Source organism: Notolepis coatsorum, assembly GCF_963971535.1.
Source record: "Notolepis coatsorum genome assembly, chromosome: 14".
NCBI classification, from domain to species: domain Eukaryota; kingdom Metazoa; phylum Chordata; class Actinopteri; order Aulopiformes; family Paralepididae; genus Notolepis; species Notolepis coatsorum.
Window position 1 is genome coordinate 75,962,441 of NC_140178.1, and position 26,150 is coordinate 75,988,590.

The window sequence follows — 26,150 nt, forward strand, 5'->3', positions numbered from 1 at the left end:
GGAAATGACAGGTGACAAGCCCGAGTGACATATGCCAGGAATGTGGGTGGTCACCCGACGAGGTCGGTGTCCAGAACGTAACAGTACCCTCCCCCGACGAACGGCACCAGACGTTCACCTAGGAGCCTCGGGATTCAGCCGCCGGAAATCAACGATCAGGCGTGGGATCTAAAATATCCCTTTGAGGCACCCAAGAACGCTCCTCTATCCCGTACCCCTCCCAATCCACCAAGAACTGAAACCCCCTACCCCTCCGCCTACAACCCAGTATCCTCCGCACCGTGTAAATGGGTTGACCGCCAATAAACCGGGGCGGAGGAACCACAGGCAGTGGCGGGGCCAAGGGCGATGAGAGGAATGGCTTCAACAGGGACACATGAAACGTCGGATGAACCCTCATAGAGCTCGGAAGTCGTAGCTTGTAAGCCACTGGATTAACCCGATGAATCACTTTAAATGGTCCTATAAAGCGAGGAGCCAGCTTCTTGGATTCCACCCGGAGAGGGAGATCCCGGGTGGAAAGCCAAACCCGCTGCCCTGGACGGTAAACTGGAGCCAGGACGACGCTTACGGTTAGCCTGCCGTTGGGTACTAACCGAAACCTTCTGTAGCGCCTTCCGAACCTGTTTCCACGTCCTGCGACAGCGAGCCACATGTGCCTGGGCCGAGGGCACCTCCGCCTCCTGCTCCTGCTCGGGAAACAGAGGAGGTTGAAAACCATACTGGCACTGAAAGGGAGACATACCGGTAGAAGAGGAGAGAAGGGTATTATGCGCGTACTCAGCCCAAGCCCAACCTCCCTACTCCCACGTTGCCGGACTACCGGCAACGTAACACCTCAAGACCCCCTCCAAATCCTGGTTGACCCTCTCCGTCTGCCCGTTCGACTGTGGATGGAACCCAGACGACAGACTGACAGAGGCGCCGAGGCCGGCGGCAAACGCCTTCCAGAACCTGGAGGCGAACTGAGGACCCCGGTCCGACACGATATCTACTGGCAGCCCGTGGACCCGAAAGACATGCCTGTATAATTAAATCAGCAGTCTCCCGGGCCGAAGGAAGCTTGGGGAGAGGGACAAAGTGAGCCGCCTTAGAGAACCGATCCACCACCACCAAGATGGTGGTGAATCCGTCCGAAAGGGGAAGACCAGAAATAAAGTCCAGAGATATGTGTGACCAGGGTCGCTTAGGAATAGGAAGTGGTCGGAGGAGACCGCCGGTGCCCGTCGAGAGGTCTTACTACGTGCGCACACCGGACAGGCCGCCACAAAGGAACGCGTATCCCCTCCACTGTCGGCCACCAGAACCTCCTACGGATAAATTCCAGGGTCCTGGTTGCCCCTGGGTGGCTGGTGAGGGATGACGCATGTGCCCACTGTAGCAAGCGTGAGCGCGCCACCTTGGGAACATACGACCGTCCCGGAGGACCCCCACCAGGATCGGGCTCCCGCGTTAGCGCCCGACCTTACCACCTTCTCTATGCCCCAAGACACGGGTGCCAAAATCAAGGCCGGTGGAATAATGGGATGGGGCTGCTCCTCCCGCCCAGGAAGATCAAACTGGCGCGACAACGCGTCAGGTTGATATTCTTGGAGCCGGGTCTATAGGAGATGGTATATCGAAATCTTGTGAAGAACAACGTCCACCTGGCCTGGCGAGCGTTAAGGCGTTTAGCCCCTTGGATGTAAGCCAAGTTCTTATGATCAGTCCAAATAATGAAAGGATGTGCCGCCCCCTCCAACCAATGTCTCCACTCCTCCAGTGCCAATTTGATCGCCAATAACTCCCGATTACCCACGTCGTAATTACGCTCGGCTGGTGACAGGCGGCGAGAAAAAAAAGCACACGGGTGCACTTTCCCATCCTTTAAGCATCTCTGAGAGAGCACCCCCCCCACCGCGACGTCAGAGGCATCCACCTCCACAATGAACGGAACCTCCGCGTCATGGCGGATCAATACAGGAGCGGATGTAAAACGACGTTTAAGATCGCAGAAGGCCGACTCAGCCCTAGGCGACCATTCAAAGCCAGGGAGAGAGGCCTTAGTGAGAGCTGTTAAGGGATTGGCTAAGGCGCTAAAATTGCGAATAAAGCGCCTGTAAAAATTTGCAAAGCCCAAAAACCGTTGTAACCCCTTGAGCGACGAAGGCCGTGGCCAGTCCAAAACTGCACTCACCTTGGCTGGATCCATGCGCAGATCGCCCTTCGTCAACACAAAGCCCAGGAAGGACACGGTGTCCGTGTGAAACACACACTTCTCAGCCTTAACGAATAGTTGATGCTTGAGGAGACGGTCTAGCACCTCCCGAACGTGCATTTGGTGTTGCACCATATCGCGAGAAAAAATCAGGATATCATCTAAGTAGACAAACACTGACACCCCAATCAAGTCTCGCAGCACGTCGTTAACCAGGGCTTGGAAGACTGCCGGAGCATTAGCCAAACCAAAGGGCATGACCAAATACTCATAGTGCCCATTGGGTGTGTTAAATGCAGTCTTCCACTCGTCTCCCTCTCTAATCCTGACCAGGTTGTATGCATTACGTAAGTCAAGTTTAGAAAAGACCTGTGCCCCCTGTAAGCACTCAAAGGCCGTGTCCATGAGGGGTAAAGGATATCGGTTCTTGATGGAAACGTCATTCAATCCCCTATAATCAATGCATGGGCGCTGATCCCCATCCTTTTTATCAACAAAAAAGAAGCCAGCGCCGGCAGGGGAAGTGGAAGGGCGTATGTGCCCCGCAAGCAATGCCTCCTCTATGTAGGTGTTCATGGCCAAGGTTTCGGGGCGTGAGAGAGAGAACATTCGCCCGCGAGGCGGGGAGGTACCGGGTAGAAGATTAATGGGACAGTCGTATGATCTATGAGGCGGAAGTGCTTTAGCACGCGTCTTGCTAAAAACGTCCGCCAGGTCCCAATAGATCTCAGGCACCCCTATTAAATCGGGATTAGAGGGTAGATCAGAATCTGCCACGCTCCCCACCATCCTGGAGAAAGAGGGAGGAGACAAAAGAGAAGAGGGGGGGGGGAGACAAGGGTTTGGGCAAACTCCCGCTGACGATCGACTTGACGTCGGCCGCTGTTGAGAGTTCGCCCGTGCTTCAATTAATGACACGAACACATGACGACAACCAGGGATGACCCAACACCATGACAGAATAGGGGGAAAAGATGACAAAAAATGTAACCCATTCCCACTCCCCACCCTCCACCCGGATGTGTAAGGGAACAGTGCGCTGGGTGACGCTCCCACTGCCCAGAGGCCGACCGTCCAGGGCATAAACTGGTAAGGGAACCCCTAAATCCTCCACTGGGATTCCCCACTCCTTCACCAATCCCACGTGAATAAAATTGCCCGCCGCCCCTGAGTCAATGAGAGCCTTAGTTCCCCTAATGTCACCCCCACAGTTGATCGCCACCTCAAAAAATGTACGAGAATCCGTGGTTTTGGCAGGAATGACCCCACCTGCTGGCGCCTTTTCGAAGCCCGACGGCGCACCTTCCATCCCCGATTGGCGCCGAGCCGATACCGCCTGGACCCGACAGCTGCCGAAGCGGTGACCGGTGCGGCCGCACCGGAAGCAGCGTCGCTCTTTGATGAAGCGCTGCCTCTCGTCGTCCGAGAGCGACAGCGCTCCAAGCTGCATGGATTCATCACCCAGTGGCCCACTCGTGTAATGCATGGAATTATCAACACCAGGAGAAGAGGGAAAACATACCTGGGACTGGGTGTTGTTGACATGCTCCTTCTCCCTCTCCCGGTGCCGATTATCCATCTTGATGGTGGTGTTGATCAGCACTTCCAGCTGCTCGGGGATCTCACGCGCGGAGAGAGCATCTCGCATCCGCGCTGAGAGTCCCCTGACGAACAGAACCACGCAGACGTTCTCCGCCCAAGCTGTCTCCCGAGCCAAGATCCAAAAATTGATAGCATAAGCTGCGACCGTGCGGAGGCCCTGCCGGCAGTCGAGAAGACGACCACCAGCCTCGAAGATCGAGAGTACCCGGGAAGTATCGAATACTCTTCTCAATTCCCGGGTAAAGGCGTCCAGACTGTCGCAGATTATCGCCCCTGCCTCTAATTCCGCCGTAGCCCAGGAGAGAGCTTGACCGGTGAGCAGTGTGATAATATACGCTACCTGCGCTGTCTCCGATGGAAATGATCGTGGTTGCAGCCGGAAAACGAGTAGACACTGGGTGATGAATTCCCGACAACCATCCGGTGATCCGTCATAGCGAGCGGGCGCCTGCAGATGTGGTTCGCGGGACCGCTCCTGGACCCCGAACACCCCCCGACTCTCCTCTGCGTGGAGCGCTGCTTCTCCCGCCGCCGACTGAACACCAGCCACTCCTTCTTGGGCTTGTCGGGCTGTGGCCAACGCCGACTGCGCCACCGCTTGGGATGATCCGACGACCCCATTGAGTCGGATTAACTCGGCGCTGACCAGCTGCTGATGTTCCTCCATCCGTGTCTGGGCTGCTCCCTGCGTCCGGAGCATCTCCATGATGGCCTCCATGGAATTCTGATGGTCAGGTCTTCTGTCAGAATGCAGGTAGGTGAATTCCAATGGGTGAAGGCAATCACAGAGACAGAGAGTGTTTACTCTTTGAACAGGTTCGACTTTAATAGTAAGAACACAGAGTAAATTCTAAGAGAGAACAAGTGCTAATAGCACAAGTGTAAAATAAGGTAAATGGGAGCTTATTGGAGGTCCAGAGTAGAACCGTCCGCGTTATCCCCGAACGCAATTAGTGAAGACCTGACAATGGACAAGCAGAAGAGAGGTATGTTACATAGAGGCAAAATACCAACATTCCACACACACCCCCGTGACAGCCAATCAGGAACCACCCCTAAGTGACAGCACTAATTGACAGGGAAATGACAGGTGACAAGCCCAGTGACATATGCCAGGAATGTGGGTGGTCACCGACCGAGGTCGGTGTCCAGAACGTAACAGATATGTACAGATATAGATATAGTATCTACAGGTATGTACAGACAGGTGGATATATATATGGTAAGAATTAGGGATGTCCGATATTATCGGCCTACCGATATTATCGGCCGATATCGGCATAAAAATCGGAAAATATCATTTCTTTAACCTTTATTTACCCAGGCAAGCAAGTAAGAACAAATTCTGATTTAATTTATTGTCAAAAGTATGCATAATGTTGTGTTAATTCCACAACAAGAGATATGTAATGTTAATTACCTGAAATTATTCCATTTGGGGGGGGGGGGGGGGGGGGGGGACCCTGCATATATCGGTATCGGTTGATATCAGTTGATATCGGTATAGAAAATTAAGAGTTGGACCATATCGGTATATCGGTATCGGTAAAAAAGCCAATATCGAGCATCCCTAGTAAGAATACATATATATATGGTATGATGAGGGATAATGATGATGGGTAATGATGAGGGTAATGATGAGGGTAATGATGAGGAGTAATGATGAGGAGTAATGATGAGGGTAATGATGAGGGTAATGATGAGGGGTAATGATGAGGAGTAATGATGATGAGTAATGATGAGGTTAATGATGAGGGTAATGATGAGGAGTAATGATGAGGAGTAATGATGAGGAGTAATGATGAGTAATAATGATGAGGGTAATGATGAGGGTAATGATGAGGAGTAATGATGGGGGTAATGATGATGGGTAATGATGAGGTTAATGATGAGGAGTAATGATGAGGGTAATGATGAGGGTAATGATGAGGGTAATGATGAGGGTAATGATGAGGAGAAATGATGAGGGTAATGATGAAGAGTAATGATGAGGGTAATGATGAGGAGTAATGATGAGGGTAATGATGAGGGTAATGATGAGGGTAATGATGAGGAGTAATGATAAGGTTAATTATGATGAGAAATGATGAGGGTAATGATGAAGAGTAATGATGAGGGTAATGATGAGGAGTAATGATGAGGGTAATGATGAGGAGTAATGATGATGGTAATGATGAGGGTAATGATGAGGAGTAATGATGATGGTAATGATGAGGGTAATGGTGAGGGTAATGATGAGGAGTAATGATAAGGGTAATGATGATGGTAATGATGAGGGTAATGATGAGGGTAATGATGAGGGCAATGATGAGGAGTAATGATGATGGGTAATGATGAGGAGTAATGATGAGGAGTAATGATGAGGAGTAATGATGATGGTAATGATGATGGGTAATGGTGATGGGTAATGATGAGGGTAATGATGAGGATTAATAATGAGGGTAATGATGAGGAGTAATGATGATGGGTAATGATGAGGGTAATGATGATGGGTAATGATGAGGGTAATGATGAGGGTAATGATGAGGAGTAATGATGAGGGTAATGATGAGGGTAATGATGAGGAGTAATGATGAGGAGTAATGATGAGGAGTAATGATGAGGGTAATGATGAGGAGTAATGATGAGGGTAATGATGAGGGTAATGATGAGGAGTAATGATGAGGGTAATGATGATGGGTAATGATGAGGATTAATGATGAGGAGTAATGATGAGGAGTAATGATGAGGGTAATGATGAGGGTAATGATGAGGAGTAATGATGAGGGCAATGATGAGGGTAATGATGAGGAGTATTACATTACCATTGACTGAAGGAATGCTTGTTGTCTTGTCAATGTAACATAATGAGGAGACGGTAGCCAAAGTAACCAACAAAAGATATTTAATTAATAATTACCATGGTTTTGTAATCAAGAAGTAACATAAAATAATGACAAACAAAACACAAAACTGTACAAACAGGATCAGCACCTCACGCAGGGGAGAACAGAACAGTTATACAGGAGGGGATGACAAGACAAGACACACCTGGGTTGATTGCAAATGGATACACCTGGGAAGTAAAATTATAAGGACTACAAGACCAGGGCAGGGAACTACAACTAGACATAACACATCACACACTGGGAACACCTGTTCAGGGTACAGACCAAGGACGCGGGAAGGGGGGGTGCGGCAGGGGCAACTGCAAGGTTGTTTTGGATTTTATTCCAAATTTGTAACCGAGGCTACTCATGTCACAGAGCGGAACGGCACTGCAGATTTACCCTACTCTTGGAATTCATTCAGATCGTCATAGGGGCGCTGTCTCGATAATGCAGTGTTATTAACAGCGTGTAGCCGACGCATGAACCGGTTGGGATTCGAATAGACGCGGCCTGGAAGCGTCAACGCGGAACTGGAAATCCGTTGGTAAAAAAAATAGACACAGCGGCTGCGCCCTGCCTGGGATAGTTAACTTTTGGGACGCTGAATTCGCAGTAAAGGAATATATGAACAAGCCAGCAGAACTATCCGAGACCCCGGGAGGGTGATCGAAGACCTTTTGCATGTCGGCACTCGGCGATCATGTATGCGGGGAACGAATTGCAGAGGGAGGGCGCAACAGCCAGGTGGGGTAAGCTGGGCTGTGATGTGTGCATCAGAACGGTTACATTGTTTGTCTCGCACGCTCAGAGCGCGGAGTTGGGCAGCGGTTTTGATTGAAAAGTTTGATTGAAAAGTTTATTAACAGATTGCAGAATGGGTACAGTACAGTACAGCTCAATACATACAATTGTTAAGGGGATGCAGACCAGAGAAAGACTTTCGTCTTGTTTACATCAGGGTCCCCCATTTTCAATTCATCATAGTATCCTCTAGTGAACGAGAGTGTTGGTTATGACGTGACAGACAGTGGAGCTGTTTGCAGATAGCGAGCATTTTGACGTGTTGCGTGGTGGCGATGTCTCGCAGACAATACAACTACAAGTATAATTATATAATATATATATTTTATATAAAAAAAAAAATTATATAAAAAAAAAAAAAAATTAATCAAAAACGATCGATATCTCAGCACCCCCACTCCCCGCGGACTTCTCGCGTCCCTGGTACAGACACACCCTACAGGTAACAAGGAGTAATGATGAGGGTAATGATGAGGAGTAATGGTGAGGAGTAATGATGAGGGCTAATGATGAGGTGTAATATATCACAGTTGTGTATCACAGTAACATCTCACAGTAACGTATCACAGTAGCGTATCACAGTAATGTATCACAGACTCTGTATTGTATGCCAGTGCTCTCTCAAGGCTCTGTATATCAGTGTTAAAATCCCTTTTTTTTATCCACTTTTTCTCCTTATTTTCAATTTTTCTCCCATCCCAATTTTGTGTTTCCAATTCTCCCCTCCCCTGTCTTGAACGTTGCTCGACTATGCCCCCCACTGGTCGGTTGTAGGGAGGATAGAAGCCTTGCATCACGTGTCCCCTCCGGTACACGAGGAGGCAGCCTGTCACATCTTTTCACCTGCCAGCGCGGACTCTCAGTGGCGAGGAGTAACGCATGGGAGGCTCACACTACCCCCGCTACTTCCTGTCTCTGCTGTGCAATCCCCACCCATCGACTTCCACCCGCTGGCTCTGCCAATTGAGCCAGTATGACGGCCGGCCCAAGCCGGAGGCAATGCTGACACCCGAATTCGAGACCGGAGTCTCTTGCATTGGTGACGAGCGCAATCTCCGCTGCGCCACCCAGCCGCACCTTAAAATCCCTTTATTAAACACTATGAATAAGACATAATCGCCCGAGAGGTGCTACTCATCGCCAAACAATAACTATCTCATTGTGAATGGGGAGATATGAAGTTAAAATTACTTCATCGTGAGGGCTCTCGGATTCTCTCTTTGTTTAGTTTTTTCTGTTCTGCTGCCCTTCTCTTTTTTATTTATTTTTTTAAACTTAATTTTTTATTTTCATTTTTTATTTACAAACATACTGGTACAAAATACAAAATACAAAGACAAAATTTACAATACTATTAAACAGTCAGAAACAATAAAGAAATAATTATAATATCAAAAAGAAAACTGAAATAAAAGTCAGGGTGTGACATGGGTTCATTGGTCATTTCTATCTTTACATTTTTTATTTACATTTCAATTTATTTTCTTGTCTCCTTTTCATCCTTCTGTGATGTCGTTCCTTTTCTTCCTATATTCCTCCCACTTTTCCCATTTTGACTCAAATTTCTCCTCTTGCAGCCTCAGCATATGCGTGATTCTCTCCATTTCCTGTATCCCCTCTATTATCTCTGTCCATTGTTCCTTCGTCTGTGCTTCTACCCTGTACCACAGCTTAGTCAGTGCTTTCTTGGCTGCTACTAATAGTATCTTAATCAAATATTTGTCTTCTCCCTGAATGTCTTTCTTTGACAAGTTCCCTAGGTATAGTACTAGACCTGTCTGGGGTATTTCAGATCCTACTATTTCATTTATTATCTCTCCTATCTCTTCCCAATAGTTTTTTTTATTTTCTGACATCCCCAGAATATGTGTGTGTGGTTCGCTACTTCTTGTCCACATTTTCTCCAACATGGTTTCTGTGCTGGTGTGCAATTGCCCTGTATTTCTGGTGTTATAAAGAATCTAATTATGTTTTTCCACCCAAACTCCCTCCATATCCTTGATCCTGTGGTTGATTGTTGTGTTATACCATGTGTTATACCATTCCTCCTCTGTTATCTCTATTTCTAACTCTTTCTCCCACCTTTCTTTTACATACAAGGTTGTAATTCCCTTACTGTCCATTATTGCCTGATATAGTGCTGATATAACCCTCCCTGTTGTGAGGGCTGCTTTTGAGCAGGTATCTCAGCCTGTTGGCTCCCCCCTGAGGACGCGTGGCACGTTGACACGACCCCGAGGCGTACGTCTCTCGAGACGCTCACGTCTCACGGCTGGTGCTAATGAACAATTAGACTTAGAGAATGCTGCCTCTTCCCGGACTATAAACACCTGACCAACCCCAGCAGTCGATGCGAGTTCGTTCTGTAGGAACATTTGGAAGACACGTTCATCCGCACGTTAATTCCCTTGTTATTTTCTCCCCCCTGCCTTGCCAAGTCTCTCGTGTTATTTTCCCTCTCGGGAATCAGTTATTGTTTCGCCCCAGCGTGGCCGAGGCCACATGTTCCACTACATCTTTTCAACACGGTAAGACTTTATTCACATATTAAGTACACACACACATAGTCTGCTACATCACACATACTTCAGGTTTTAACACACACCTCATAACCCAGGTCCCGACCTGCTGACACTACATTTCCACCGTTCATTGTTTGTATGCCTTGTAAATGTTTTCATATTGTTGAATTTGTCTCTGTTTGTAAAAATAAATACATGTTTTAGTGTTTAAACTGTTGGACTGTTTCACTCTCTTATTTGGGTCCCGTTCCTCTGTTCCCATAACACTCCCCTTCCTTCCTTCATATGATTTTACCATTATCCATATTACCCCATTCTGTTTTTTGTCTCTGTCTTGTTTTATTTCTTTATTATAGTAATCTCTAATCTGTAAATATCTAAAGTGGTCTCTATTCTCTAGTCCGAATCTTTCTTTCAATTTTTGTAGAGTCTGCATCTCCCCTCCTTCTATCATTGTACATATTGCTGTTATCCCCCCCCCGCTCCCATCTTTTGAACCCATGGTCGTCTATCCCTGGTTTGAATTTGTTGTTGTGTGTTATCCATCTCAGTATCTTGGATTCTTTTCCTAGCTTGTATTTCTTTACTATTGTGTTCCATATGTTTATAGTGAATTTGCTATTTGGGTCCAGTAGTTGTTCCTGTCTTCTGAACAGCCCCCTATCTCCTATTAGTGCCTGCACTTCGAATCCCTCTCTTTTGGTTTCTATATCTTTCCATTTGGCTTCATAATTCACATTGCACCAGCATGCTACTGTCCTAAGCTGTGCTGCATAGTAATAGCCTTCTAAACTGGGTACTGCCATTCCTCCTTTCTCCTTTGGTAGTTGTAGAGTCACATATCTGATCCTTGGTCTCCCCCCCCCCAAATGAATCTTGATATCTGTCTATCCCATTCCCTGAATTGTTTTTGTGGTATTAATATAGGTAAAGACTGAAATAGGTATAATAACCTTGGTAATATGTTCATCTTAATGATTTCGATCCTGAAATCTAAGGGCATTACTGTCCATCTTTCTAGGTCTCTCTTGATTTTCTGATTAATCTGTGTATAGTTTGCCTCGTATAGCCCCTCCACCCTCTTGTAATGTTCATCCCTAAGTACTTGATCCTGTCCATGTCCCATTTAATTTAGTATTTTTCTTTGAGCTCTATCGTTGGCGTGTAGTTCAGTGCTAAAGTCTGTGTCTTCGTCACGTTGAGTCTATACCCTGAGTAATATCCATATTCTGTCAGTAAATCCATCAGTGTCGGAAAGCTTATGTCTGGTTGCCTCATATATACTATCACATCGTCTGCAAACAGTCCCAATTTATGTTCTGTTCCCCTTATCTTCACCCCTTTGATGTCTTTGGTCTGTCTAATTAGTTGAGCCAGTGGTTCGATGAATACATCGAAGATGTCGGCGAAAGACAACAACCCTGTCTGGTAGCTCTCTCTATCCGGTCCATCAGACTACCATTTACCTTAATCCTTGCCGTCGGTTCTTGATATAATGCCCTAATTGTTTTCATAGCGTTTTTGTCTAATCCAAATTTCTCCAATACTTTATATAGAAATATCCAGCTTACACTGTTGAATGCTTTTTCTGCATCTAGGCTAACTAATACTGCATTTCCTCCTTCCTTTTGTATCTCCTCTACCACCTGCACTGTCTTCCTTATGTTATCCTGTGTCTGCCTTCCTTTAATGAATCCGGTCTGGTCCTCGTCTATAATATCTGTCATAAATGTTTCAAATCTTTTGGATATTATTGATGTATACATCTTGTAATCTACATTAAGTATGGACACAGGTCTGAAACTGCTACTTTTAAGATTCACTGTCAGATATATTGCGCTATGGTCTGATATGTCCGTCACCCCTATCCTGCAATCTTCAATCCTGTATCTGTCCCCTGTTGTCATGAGAAAATAGTCCATCCTTGATCATGTTGTGTGTGGATGCGAATAATGTGTGTATTCTCTATCTAGTGTGTGCATTTCTCTCCATATATCCATGATTCCTAATTCTGCCATTTGTATAATCATATATTTGCTAATGTTTGTCCTCCATTTCTTTGTGCTTGTCGTGTCTATGTCATAGTTCAGTACTACATTAAAATCACCTGTACAGATTAGGACCCCTTCCCCTTCCATTGCTATGATATCAAAGATTGTTTCAAATAAATATTTCTCACTTTCTGGTGGAGCATATACATTCACTAGTGTTACCATTTGACCTTCCATTTTCCCCTTGACCATGCCCTTCTCTTTCTACCCTTATCTGAGACGGAAGTGGTGGACTGCTTTACAGCCGTGGCCACAGGTTAACAAATACAGATCACTGGGGCGGCGCTCGCACTCCAGGACCTTCACTGAACGCTATGAGCCGGCTGAGGCCACGCACAGCTCCGAATTTCCCTGAATTTCCCCAAGGGGATCAATAAAGGAATATCTTATCTTATCTTAGCTCGCTAGATTCACCTCTGTAGTAGGCTACAGTAAAAACACAGAAAACTTCAGTTTTCATGACCAACCCCATATAATTACATACAGTTGTAAATTAAACAGTAATGTTGCTCTCTTGCACTGCTCTGATTTAATGCCTGAGACTGAGCTCACAAAACGTTAGGTTATGGCTATAACCAAGTTCTGTTAGTTAGGGGTGACGCTTGGCATCACCTACTGCACTCCCTCGCGTACGTGCACGCGTACTGAATAACATTCCACAAATATACCTTTAATACCAGTATTAGTCTGACCACACCCCTCATCAGCTTACCTTCATAAGCAGGTGTGTGGTCACCTGCTCTCCTCCTTCCCAAGCTTTCACCACAAGGTGAGGTCAAGGGCTGCAGCGGCCGTCTGATGCCAAGCGTCACCCCTAACTAACAGAACTTGGTTATAGCCATAACCTAACGTTCTGTTTCGTTAAGGGGCTCTGCTTGGCATCACCTACTGCACAAGGGAGGCCAAGCGGAGCCGCTGGCTGACAAATACACCCCGCTGACAGCCCCCCACAACCATCAGAACAGGGAGGGCCGAGCCCCCCCGACCCCCCCTAATGGAGGGCATCCCCCCTATTAGGGGCTTCACGGGAGGGCGACGGACCCGACCGTGCGAAGAGGCACTCAAGCAACCCAACGCACAGGGTGAGCAGACCGTGGCTTGACCCCACGACTACACCCACGCACAACCCGCATGCCACCCGGGAACGAACGTAGGAACAACCTCGTCACTGCCCCCAGAATCACGGGGTCAAGGGCAAACCCAACCCTGTGGCAAGGCCGTAGCAGCGGAGCGCGAAGGAAGACCCAGACCCACCAAAAGGACTGGACTCCCTGGAATGGGGGCCCGGAGAAGTCCATGATGCCAGCATCAAGACCCCACCAGGGGGGCACCTAGTGACCCCGCCCCCCACATCGCCAGCGTATTCGGACAAAGGCCCCTCAGCCGAGCGGGCCCTGTCCTCCCCAACAGCACACCGCCTGGAACACAGGCCCTGCAACAGGCAGACAGCATGGTCACAACACACAAGAGTTAACCAACGGAAGCAGGCAGTGCACCGGGGAAAAAGACCAGGCAACAGGCTGTCAACCCAAGCCTGGAAACTGCGGACGAGGCAGGCGCCAGAAAGGACAGCTGAAAACAGCCGCCCCGGCGGAAGGGGCGTATGCTGGCGTTGTCGCATAACCAAGCTTTCAAACAGCACGTCAGAAGTGGGATCCGTAGACCTCTCTTTCTTTCTCGGCCCCTGACAGCTGCCCACAGAAAAAGCCCATACGATCGGCAGACGTCATGAACGTGCAGGGGCACCCTCAACCGGAGAACCGGGAATTGACACTGCAGCAACACACCAGAGAACCAACCACCCAGGCATCACCCTATGCAACGGTTGGTCCCATAACCCCTCAGGAAAGAAACCCCAAAACACATCTGCGGCACCGCCGCAGCCCGCGTTCCGGTTCCCAACAGGGCTATCCCGGGCCTACGGGTCAACGAGCATCACCCCGGACCGGGCCCGGTGATACGGGGAGCACAGGGTCCCCCGAGGAGGTTAAAACCACCCAACAGGCTCCTCAGCGCCAAAACGCAAGAGAAGAGCGTAAAAATGGAAGACCAGCCCCAGCACCCCGCACTCGGTATTCCCAGGAGGTCACCCAACCAAGTACCAACCAAGACCAACCCGTACAGCGGCCGAGATCCGACGAGATCGGACGCGTACAGGTCGGCACGGCCGTAAGCCATTACGACAGTGCAGAATACAACGCACCCAACAAGGGTCCCATAACTCTCAACCCTGTGACACCCGGATCGACCTAGCATTTTTCCCCCTGAAAAAACCCCAAGTCCCTCAGGGTACCAGAACAGCAGATCTGCATCCCCAGCGGACAACGGGTGCAACTGATCTGGACCAGCGCGACCAGAACCAGTCCCGTGCCCTAATCACGCCGACCTGCCAACCCCAGGAGAAGGGGCAGATATGCGCGTTTGATCCCAACACAAAAAAGAAGGCGCCACCCAGACGTGTCGGTATGAACCGCGTCCGGTGGCCCACCCCTAGGGCGTGAGACCCTTCCCCATATGTCCAGACCCATTCCGTCATCATCCCCTGACATGAACGGGAACCCATCGACAACACACAGGATGTCGGAAGAGGAAAAACCCCCATCCCAATTGCTCCATAAAAACGCTGTTTCACCCAAGCAAACAAGGCGCGCCAGTCAGCCAATGGCCCAAAAGCACATCCTGAGCCAGCACTATGTGTGCGTTTGGACATACCCACATCAACAATAGGCCATTTAGACCACCATATTGAATCCCCAAGACGCCCAGGGAAACGACAAGAGGGGCGAGATGCAATCAACTCCATGAATGAATGAATGAAAACATTTACCCAACAGACTGCAGTACAAGAATACACACAAAAAGATAAGGGGAGGCAGACCTGAGAAAGACGTTAGTCTTGTTTCCATCAGGGACCCTCATTTCCAATCCATCAAGACACATTCAACTCTTTATAAAAATAAAGAAAAGGCATCACCCGTATGACCCAACTGCACAGCTGGGAGTAAAAACCCTGTTTTTCACATGATTTTAATCCAGTCACTCCTTTTAATCAGAGTGTAAGACCAGACCCTCCCAGAAACACCTTCCCACATGAGACTACGGTCAAGAAAAAAGATATGTAAACTGTGAGACACGTGACCAATAGACACAAGTTTGACACATAAACGGGGCGCAGCAGGCCTGTAAGCCCTGCGCCCAACCTCGACATCTTTAAGACACCAGCTCATGGAAGGCGTCGCCATAGCAACAACGCTACAACGGGCGGGGAAAACCCACCGGATCCTGTCATAACAGGAGTCGGTAGAATACCCCTTCCCCCCCCCCCCCCTGTCAAGCACTGGCTTGGCCCTGACTGGCTCAGCAGAAAAGATCAAAAATCCCCTAAACCAATCAAGTGGGAAAAAGGAGGGGTTTATTCGACACCCCCTCCCGAAAACACACCCTTTATCCCTACACACAGAAACACAACCGTAGCCATCTTGAAAAACCTCCGGTAGAAAACAATGCATAGCATAAGCTAATACAATGCCTGCTACCCACAAAAAGTGTAAAAGGTTTTACAACAAAACACAAGTCGCCTGTGCGTGAATCCCATACCCGTTGCCTATGTCATACATAGGAAAGAACGCCGAACGAGAGTAACGGCTAGGCCGTGAAAAGTGTGCGTACGAGCATTACTGCAACTAACAACACAGCATTGTGAAAACACATATACTTAGTTAAAGCAATGGAATAACACCAGTTCTAATTGCATGTGGAGCATCAAGCTAAATAGAACCTATTACAGAGTGTAAGTTGCAGACCTTGCTTAACCTCGTAACACAACACAACTCACCCCCCAACGTAAACAGGGTAGATTCATATATACACAACCCCACCATATGATTTGTATGAAGAAACACACAGTTTGTTCGGCCAAAACACAGTCCCCCTTATGTCGGGGAACTTTTTTTATTAAAAACTAATAAAGTGTAAGGCACAATATCATAGAGGGGCCGGGAAGGGTGTAGGAGAGGGGATACAGAGGGGAAAAAGTCACTCCTAACGGCGTCTGCCACCTCGCGCCGCTCGAGTCTTGCCACCCCGGGGAGCCCCGGAGGGACGGTAGGTTACAGTCTGCTGGACACGACGTTCCCTACCGTCTCCTCCGGTCTGGGATGGGCCGGCGGTGGCCGAAGCGCCGTTTCGTCCCCTGGCCCTCTTGGCAGGGCCAGCAGCGGCAGCGGAGGCAGTGGTAGCGACGACGGAGACAGCTCGACGTCGCGGAAGCCTTCTGCCCCCACCGGCAAGGACGGGAGGCGGAAAATGGGGTTGGAGGATGGATCTCTCCTCTGCCATTTCTCTGCATGTTGAGGTCATCAATTGCAGGGCCTTCCCGAACAGGCCAGCGTCGGAGAGGGCGGCCGTCAGAAGAGGGGCTCTCTTCTTCTCTGGCACACAGGCCTGCTCCAGCCAAAGGTGACGCTGGCCCAGGGTGGCCAGGGCGCGCACTTTCCCCATGGCTATGGCCAGCACCTGGGAAAGGTGCAGGACAGCTCCCGCAGCCTGGGTGATCTGATCGCATTTTACCTCGTTCAGATCCGTGCCGCCCGTCATTATCCCCGATACAAATCTAGCCAGGTGGGCGATGTTAGACGCCGCAGCCAGCGATTGTGTACCAGCGATGAATGACTGGTCACCCCAATAAGCCAATCGCCTAGCCGACTTCCCCTGGAGGACCGGCTTGCATAGGGGTTCCCACACCATATCCGGACAGAGGAGCGCGGCCATCGGATTGTCAAGCCGAGGCACGCCCTCCCCCATACCTTTGACTAACCCCGACACCCGCGTAACTGGTACGTAGGCGGGAGTTAGTCCCATGATGTTGGACACCGCCTGACCCCGACGAACATAGGCCCCCATCGATGGGAAAAATGGGTAGACAACGTCCACCCCTCTCACTGGGGGACGCTGCCAGGGATGGCCTATGAGGTCATCAGGGACAGGTGCAGGCAATGGCAGCGGCAGCGGCACACCGTTTGCGGTGGCGGCTACCGCCATGAGCTCGGGAAACAAGGCCCGCAGTTCCCCCTGCGAACCTTCCTCCACCGACCCCGCATCCCTCGCATACAGCAGGCTGCGACTGGTCAAGGAGCCACAATCCGATGCGGCCGACAGTAGGGCATCCTGCTGATGAGGCCAAGGTGGTTCCTCGACATCCTCGAACAAGGCGCCCCATGGAGCCATTTCTCCCCCCTCCGGGGTCTCCGGAGGAGGGATACTCTCCTCCACGGGACCATCATACAAGAATCCGTCCGCCTCTTCCATGAAGTCCTCAGTTTCCATCAGAAATCCAGAGTCGGACGCATCCTCGCTGGTCTCCAGCAACTCCCCAAACCCAGGCCGTTCGCGTCTGCACGCCACCATCTTGCGACGCGAGCGAGCAGACACGAAAAGTTTGCGTCGCAAATCCTCCGGCTCCAAAACAATCCCCCGTTCATCAACGGGCGATTCCCCAGAACCAGAGGAACCAGAGTCGAGATCAGGCCATCGCCGGAGCGACGGCACCGAACCCTCGGCTCGTCGGTGAGGAAAACTATCCACCGGCAGTCTCCCGGGCTGGGTCGGCAACCACGAGAGTGGCAACAGCCCAGCACCGAAGCGCACGACGGAGGCGGGAATGGAGAACCGGTGGTGAAGAGTAGGTCTAGCGGGTCTACTCTCCGCGGAATACATTATGACCCAAACCTTTTCTTATACAACAAAGTGAGAGAAGAAAAGATTAAGCACAATGTAAACCAGTCACAACTCTTTTCAACTAACAACACGTCAAGTGGGGTACTACCGAAGGCACTTCCTTGTGGTGAAAGCGAGAAGGAGGAGAGCAGGTGACCACACACCTGCTTATGAAGGTAAGCTGATGAGGGGTGTGGTCAGACTAATACTGGTATTAAAGGTATATTTGTGGAATGTTATTCAGTACGCGTGCACGTACACGAGGGAGTGCAGTAGGTGATGCCAAGCAGAGCCCCTTAACGAAACAGAACTACATTCCTATTGTAGCATCCGATTATCAATTCACTATAGACGGGTTAGATAATCAAACGAGCGAGCTAGCTGGCTGCTGTCATTGCTAACAGCTAGATATTTGGGAGTCGCAGCAGGCTAATGTTATTTCCAGGAACAAAAGCATTAATTCCGAAAGTTACATCGTTGATGCTTGAATTGTCTGAGCTTCCATGTTAACATATGGTTTTGTTTTTACTTAATAGCGAACATGAGATAATCCTCATTAGGTATGTACATACATACCAACTGTTTCACCTGTTTTATTCTCCACCCATTGATCATCCATAGCAACACTACTATCACCAACATATAAGAAGGGAGATCCCCCCTAATAACATTCGCAGACCAGGCAAACGTAAAGCATTCATTCTGAAAGTTACATCACTGATGCTTGAAATGCATCCCAGCTGTTACAGTTTTTCTCAATTGCTTTGGTGCATTTCTCTGATCAGAATTAAAGTTCTCATAACTGTTAGTGCATTTCTCAAAACAATTAGTACAAACTGCAAAACCTAGTTGATAACCTGCAGAAGCGTGTCACTTGCTCAAAATGGATAGTTCATTCCTCAAAAGCAAGTATCCATGTCAATGAAAGTGTCACTGTCATCAAAATGAAAAGTCCTGACACCATTGTTTATGAACAAGATAGTCAAATGGCTTTGTCATGTTTTCATTATGACAGATCACTCTGTAAGTGTTTTCCAATGCAAAAAAGTCAGATATTGGTGACACTACCTGAAAATGCTCAAGACAGCACTATACACTATTTGCACAGCCATTTGAAATTTACAGTTACACATTACTGTACACACTGTACACATTGTAATATTCCCTCCTTGTTGGTCTGGGACATCAATGGTTGCTCTCTGTCCAATGGGATTTCTTCCACGCGGTCTACCTTTTGCCAGATTGAAACCCGCCTCATCAACGTATAATGTGTGCAGTGGTTAGAAAAGAAATCCTGCACCAGAATGCAGGAAATGAAGTCTTTGTAACAAGAAATGTCCTGGTGGGGGACCCCCAGACCCCCTGCTTAAAAAGTGGCCTGACTGGGGCTATATTTTGCACTATTCCTGGCCTGAATGATTTCCCCAATCCGGCCCTGGTTAAAAGCCTCCAATGCTTATTAGTGTGTGTGCGTTTGAACGTGTGCATGTTTCAACCATACATTTCCATTTATTAAAAAAAATTATAATAAAAAAAAATGTATTAAAGAAATTATAATAATAATTACCTCCTATAATAGTGGGGGTCGCGGCTCTCTGACACCGTTATTTGGGGGTCGCGGCCTGAAAAGTTTGGGAACCCCTGGTCTAGATCACTAGCATGGCTAACAAATGCAAATATATTGTAGTCTGACCCCTGGTTCTGACCCGGGATTACATTCCTTTTTGCGCCTCCGACGTCTGACGTGGACAAGAACCCCATCTATTAGGGATGGGCATACATTTTAGAATATTTGAATTGTTGTTACATTATATAAAATAATATATATATTAGGGCTGTCAAAATGAATGCTTTAACTTTGGAGATTAATTAAAATAATTTAAAGCATTAAAATAAATTAATCTAGATGAATCTATGGAGTGAAAAATCTTCAATTTTAGCGCCGCGGATATAAGAAGGTCTAGCTGAGTCAATGTTGATGTTTTTTTTTAACATTTGTATTTCACAGGAGAGAAACTGTATTCAAAGAAAGCTATTAAAATAGTCTTTGAATCTAAATATACTTTCTTTGTGTTGATTTTACATTAATTCCATGATTTTACTCAAGTAAATATCTGTTACAAGCTTCGGTCTTAAGTAGAAAAATGCTATTTCTAATCTAGATTAATCTAGATTAATTACAGAAGATTGTGAGATTAATTAGTTAAAAAAAATATCTATTGACAACACTAATATATATATATATAATAGCGATCGTTTTTCGCAAAAAAATTTGTTTCCCTTGTTTTTACCGGCACCTACACTGTGTACTGAGATGGGTCTGTTACAGTTTTTCTCAATTGCTTTGGTGCATTTCTCTGATCAGAATTAAAGTTCTCATAACTGTTAGTTCAACCTCCACAACATTTTGTCATTTGTGCACATCATAGTAGCAGTTTCTCATTCCTCCGAACAAATTGCAAATGCTTTTGGACATGCATCAATTGTCATAATCACAGCACGGGCCTACTTCACTCCCCCTCCTTTTCCCCTCACGTCCTCCACACGCTCCTCTTCATCCCCCTCTCTATCCACTGCGCACTCCTCATCATCCTCTCTTTCTTCAGTCACCCCTTCCTTCACCCTCATTCACCCAGCTGTATTCCATCCCCCTAATTCACACACGGGCAAGCACACCACTCTCCCCAGCTGCACCCTATCCTCCCCTGATGAGGGGACTATATCTACACCTCGACGCTGACCAGAAGCTGTCGTGGTATTAATTACCACTGCCCAGGTACGACGTCTCTGCCACAAGCTCTACTGCTAGATACCCTCCGTGTATTGGCTTACTCTAACCCGTTTCTCTCCTGTGCCCCAAAGGACCGCCGTCCCTGTCTGGACGTCACCTGTTCCCGAGAGGAACACCTATCTCCCGCTGCCACCCAGCAGCTCCAGCGTCCCTGTCTGGACGTCACCTGTTCCCGAGAGGAACACCTATCTCCCGCTGCCACCCAGCAGCTCCAGCGTCCCTGTCTGGACGTCACCTGTTCCCGAGAGGAACCCCTATTCACCCGCTGCCCCCCCAGCAGCTCCCCCGACAAGCACCAGGACCGCTTGCTCGCTCACTGCCGCCGAGGCAGCCACAGGACAGAACATTAACCCTGTTCTATTTTCACCCCCAATTCCTGTGTTGCTCAATTCAATTAAACACCCTTGAAACCGCTCCCTTTCTCTTCTCGTGTATTCAGCAATTGGGCTGTGCTCCAGACTCCAGTTCTCACATCAATTGCTTTCATACAGTTATCTGCTGTTTTATAACATTATCATTTGCTTATGTCATGTCAGTCAAAATTAACTATACTTATGGATGCTGAATATAGTCATTCCCTATAAAACTAATAGTCTTCATTTCATTGCTTGAGTCATTACATACAAAAATGTTGAACTAGTTGTCAAAATCTATCAATCACGGCCTCACAATGGCTGAGGCTGGTCAAAGGGTGCAGCCAAATGTAAATTAAATTACTGTATTCAAACATTTCGTCGGGAGAGCAGGTGTGTATACTGGACAGTAATTCAGCACTAAACAATCTGCACTGCACTACTGCCATTGTGTCATACATGAAGCTTGCAGTGGGAAAAGAACTTGTCACTTTTAACATTTTACATTTAGACAGCTTTACTGCAGCACAGATTTACTGTATTGTAGTGTACAGTAGTGTTACAGTAAATATTTGCCATATTTACAGTATGGTACTGTACTGCATTATTTTACAAGTGGGAAGCACTGTTATTGTACACTACAGTAATATGGGTTACTGTAAAGCAGTATATCTCATGTTTGCTGTACATTACTGTAATTTTACTCTGCACCACATAGGATTGCAAGACAACCTCGCAGAGGTGGAAGAGGGCCCCTTTTTACTCCGCAACAAGAGGAAGCCATTTGTGCAATGGTGATTGCAAACAATGCCATAAGGTTGACAGAGATACAAAGCGCTGTTATAGAGGATGACAATATCTTTGGGAATATTGAATCAGTTTCAATCGCTACAATTGACAGAGTGCTCAGTGGAAATTAAATGTGCATGAAACAATTGTAGTACAATTGACAAATGAGTAGCCATTTGACTGGAACAGAGTGAAGGAGATCCGCCACCAGTATGCACAAGTAAAACATTTATGTGTTCTATGCATACTCTAATGTTCAGTGCTGTAAACTGGTTACTTTGTGTAGTGCAGGGGTGGCCAACCAGTCAGAGACTAAGAGCCACAAAAAAATGACTGTGGTACCACAAAGAGCCACACCATATACCAGCGTTTCTCAACCTTTTTTTTCAGTCACGGCACCCTTCATGTGTTTATAGGTCTCACCCTCTGGCCTCTGAAGTTGCTAATGTCTTTTTTATTTGGGCCTCAAAGGGTTAAAAGTACCCTGTGAGACCCACGGTTGCAAAATTACAAAATCACTTTTAGCCATTTAAAAAAATAATGTTTATTTAAAAAATGTTAAAGGGGAACTATTTTACTATTTCTTTCACTATTTGGGCACTTTTACACAATTCCTGTGAGTCTATGGAACACCTAGGTTTTATTTTTTTTAAATGCATTGTTTTGTATTTCTAATCAAGTACTAAAAACCGCATTTTTCTACCTCAAGCCGTTTTGAGGCTGGGCTCCAACCACTGTGTGGCCTGGTGCCAACTGCCACATCAACTGCCACATTATTATGCAGCTGAGAAATCTCTGACATCACAGATATGCACATTTTCAGATGACTCAGTTCAGTGAGGGTGAATATTGTGAGAGGAGAATTGGAAGAATTCGCCAATATGAGAATTAGAGACATATATCCTATTAATATAAGTCCACATAGCTAAGAAACAATGGTAAACACTGAAAAAGCCATTTATAAGATAGTTCCCCTTTAAGCACATGTATAGTCAATTGGTCCTGTTGTTCAGCCTCACAATGCTATTTGATAGTAAATGTGTTTATATGTCCCACCCTCTGGCCTCTGAAGTTGCTAATTTCTTTTTAATTTGGGCCTCACAGGGTTAACCTCTAAAGCCCGAGATATACAGTAAAAGTGTATATTTTCAGCATTATGTTTGTTTACCAATTATTTCAACTGTTATTAGTGAAATATAAGATTATAGAAATCTCAGGGCATTGAGTCGGAAACCGGCACATATTGACAGGAGGAAGTGGCACAGCCAAAAGTGAGTGTAGTCTTTTGAAGGAAGAGACTCAGGGCTTTCAAATTTCGAAAAACTACCCTACCCAGCCCCTGTCAATCATCTGACTTCTGGATTTACTTTTTAATTTCTCTTATTTTTTGGGATTATCTCCCACAAACCTGAACGTTATTGCCATAAAACAGAACGCAGTTAGTTTCTCTACCTTTCTGTGAACGTCTTGCAAAAAACGGTGTTGCAATATGATGAAGAATGGTGGAGAAATTTACATTATAAAAAAGATGGCAGAATTCAGTACTGTATCTACAAAACCTTCTGTTTAATCATCTTCCCTTTATTCATTTGCTTAGATTTTTCAGGTCTGGTCAATTTTAGCATGGTGTTATTTACAGTCAAAGATATATATTTTTTTTAAATAGAATTGATATTCTCCTTTGGTTCATTACAATTTACTCAAGCCTAGTAACAGACACACTATTTCTGACACTGATCCATATATGTCCCTAGATTCAGATACCAAGAACATGCAAATGGACCATTTAAAAAAAAATTGTAAATGTTTATTCTACGTCCTTATGCCGCGGGTTGGCCACCCCTGGTGTAGTGCCATGCAGTACACTTACATGACAGTTCATACAGTACAATATGATGTCCAAAATGCATTATGTTACACAGGAAAAGTTTATAGTTTTTATCTCTCTCTCTTCTGGGATAAAGCGTGTACCAGGGAACCACTGCACACATTATACGTTGATGAGGCGGGTTTCAATCTGGCAAAAGGTAGACCGCGTGGAAGAAATCCCATTGGACAGAGAGCAACCATTGATGTCCCAGACCAACAAGGAGGGAATATTACAATGTGTACAGTGTGTACAGTAATGTGTAACTGTAGATTTCAAATGGCTGTGCAAATAGTGTATAGTGCTGTCTTGAGCATTTTCAGGTAGTGTCACCAATATCTGACTTTTTTGCATTGGAAAACACTTACAGAGTGATCTGTCATAATGAAAACATGACAAAGCCATTTGACTATCTTGTTCATAAACAATGGTGTCAGGACTTTTCATTTTGATGACAGTGACACTTTCATTGACATGGATACTTGCTTTTGAGGAATGAACTATCCATTTTGAGCAAGTGACACGCTTCTGCAGGTTATCAACTAGGTTTTGCAGTTTGTACTAATTGTTTTGAGAAATGCACTAACAGTTATGAGAACTTTAATTCTGATCAGAGAAATGCACCAAAGCAATTGAGAAAAACTGTAACAGCTGGGATGCATTTCAAGCATCAGTGATGTAACTTTCAGAATGAATGCTTTACGCTTGCCTGGTCTGCGAATGTTATTAGGGGGGATCTCCCTTCTTATATGTTGGTGATAGTAGTGTTGCTATGGATGATCAATGGGTGGAGAATAAAACAGGTGAAACAGTTGGTATGTATGTACATACCTAATGAGGATTATCTCATGTTCGCTATTAAGTAAAAACAAAACCATATGTTAACATGGAAGCTCAGACAATTCAAGCATCAACGATGTAACTTTCGGAATTAATGCTTTTGTTCCTGGAAATAACATTAGCCTGCTGCGACTCCCAAATATCTAGCTGTTAGCAATGACAGCAGCCAGAACTTTAATTCTGATCAGAGAAATGCACCAAAGCAATTGAGAAAAACTGTAACAGACCCATCTCAGTACACAGTGTAGGTGCCGGTAAAAACAAGGGAAAAAATTTGTTTGCGAAAAAAAAAAAACGATCGCTATTATATATATATATATTAGTGTTGTCAATAGATATTTTTTTTAACTAATTAATCTCACAATCTTCTGTAATTAATCTAGATTAATCTAGATTAGAAATAGCATATTTCTACTTAAGACCGAAGCTTGTAACAGATATTTACTTGAGTAAAATCATGGAATTAATGTAAAATCAACACAAAGAAAGTATATTTAGATTCAAAGACTATTTTAATAGCTTTCTTTGAATACAGTTTCTCTCCTGTGAAATACAAATGTTCAAAAAAACCATCAACATTGACTCAGCTAGACCTTCTTATATCCGCGGCGCTAAAATTGAAGATTTTTCACTCCATAGATTCATCTAGATTAATTTATTTTAATGCTTTAAATTATTTTAATTAATCTCCAAAGTTAAAGCATTCATTTTGACAGCCCTAATATATATATTATTTTATATAATGTAACAACAATTCAAATATTCTAAAATGTATGCCCATCCCTAATAGATGGGGTTCTTGTCCACGTCAGACGTCGGAGGCGCAAAAAGGAATGTAATCCCGGGTCAGAACCAGGGGTCAGACTACAATATATTTGCATTTGTTAGCCATGCTAGTGATCTAGACCAGGGGTTCCCAAACTTTTCAGGCCGCGACCCCCAAATAACGGTGTCAGAGAGCCGTGACCCCCACTATTATAGGAGGTAATTATTATTATAATTTCTTTAATACATTTTTTTTTTATTATAATTTTTTTTAATAAATGGAAATGTATGGTTGAAACATGCACACGTTCAAACGCACACACACTAATAAGCATTGGAGGCTTTTAACCAGGGCCGGATTGGGGAAATCATTCAGGCCAGGAATAGTGCAAAATATAGCCCCAGTCAGGCCACTTTTTAAGCAGGGGGTCTGGGGGTCCCCCACCAGGACATTTCTTGTTACAAAAACTTCATTTCCTGCATTCTGGTGCAGGATTTCTTTTTATTTGTACCCTTTAAATGCCAGTGTTTATGATGGCATCACAAATTATTGTTAAAAAACAGGCTAGCATATGTATGATTAACAACAACACTGATTTTGATGGATTTTCAGTTTTTTTGTAATGTCAGATTGAAAATAATACAATCTTTTATTCAACTTCAGCCCTGATCATAACACCACATATTCATTTTATAATTCTAACCCTTTAAATGCCAGTGTGTGTGATGGCATATATTTGCAATATATCAAATGCAAAGTAGATTTTTCTGGGGGGGATTATTACAGGCTAGGCTAGCATGTGTCAATGATTAGCAACAACAGTTTTTTGTAAGGGTCCCGCCTCCACCAATCACATGCGGCTCCCTTTGTGTGTGTGTGTGAGAGCAAGAGAGAGAGAGAGAAATATAGTTCTCCAACTTGTGTGAGTTGCAGTGATCTCCTGGTTGTTCCCCACCTAGGTTATCTAACTATTGCGCTGCTGCAAC

At 46.1% G+C, this 26,150-nt stretch overlaps 1 protein-coding gene across 1 annotated transcript in view; it reads left to right on the plus strand.

Moving 5' to 3' along the window:
* The window catches only part of cacng4b (calcium channel, voltage-dependent, gamma subunit 4b), a gene marked incomplete at both ends in the record, with an annotated part of 60,562 nt that overhangs the window by 16,712 nt on the left and 17,700 nt on the right, over positions 1–26,150 (plus strand). The window lies entirely within an intron of this gene.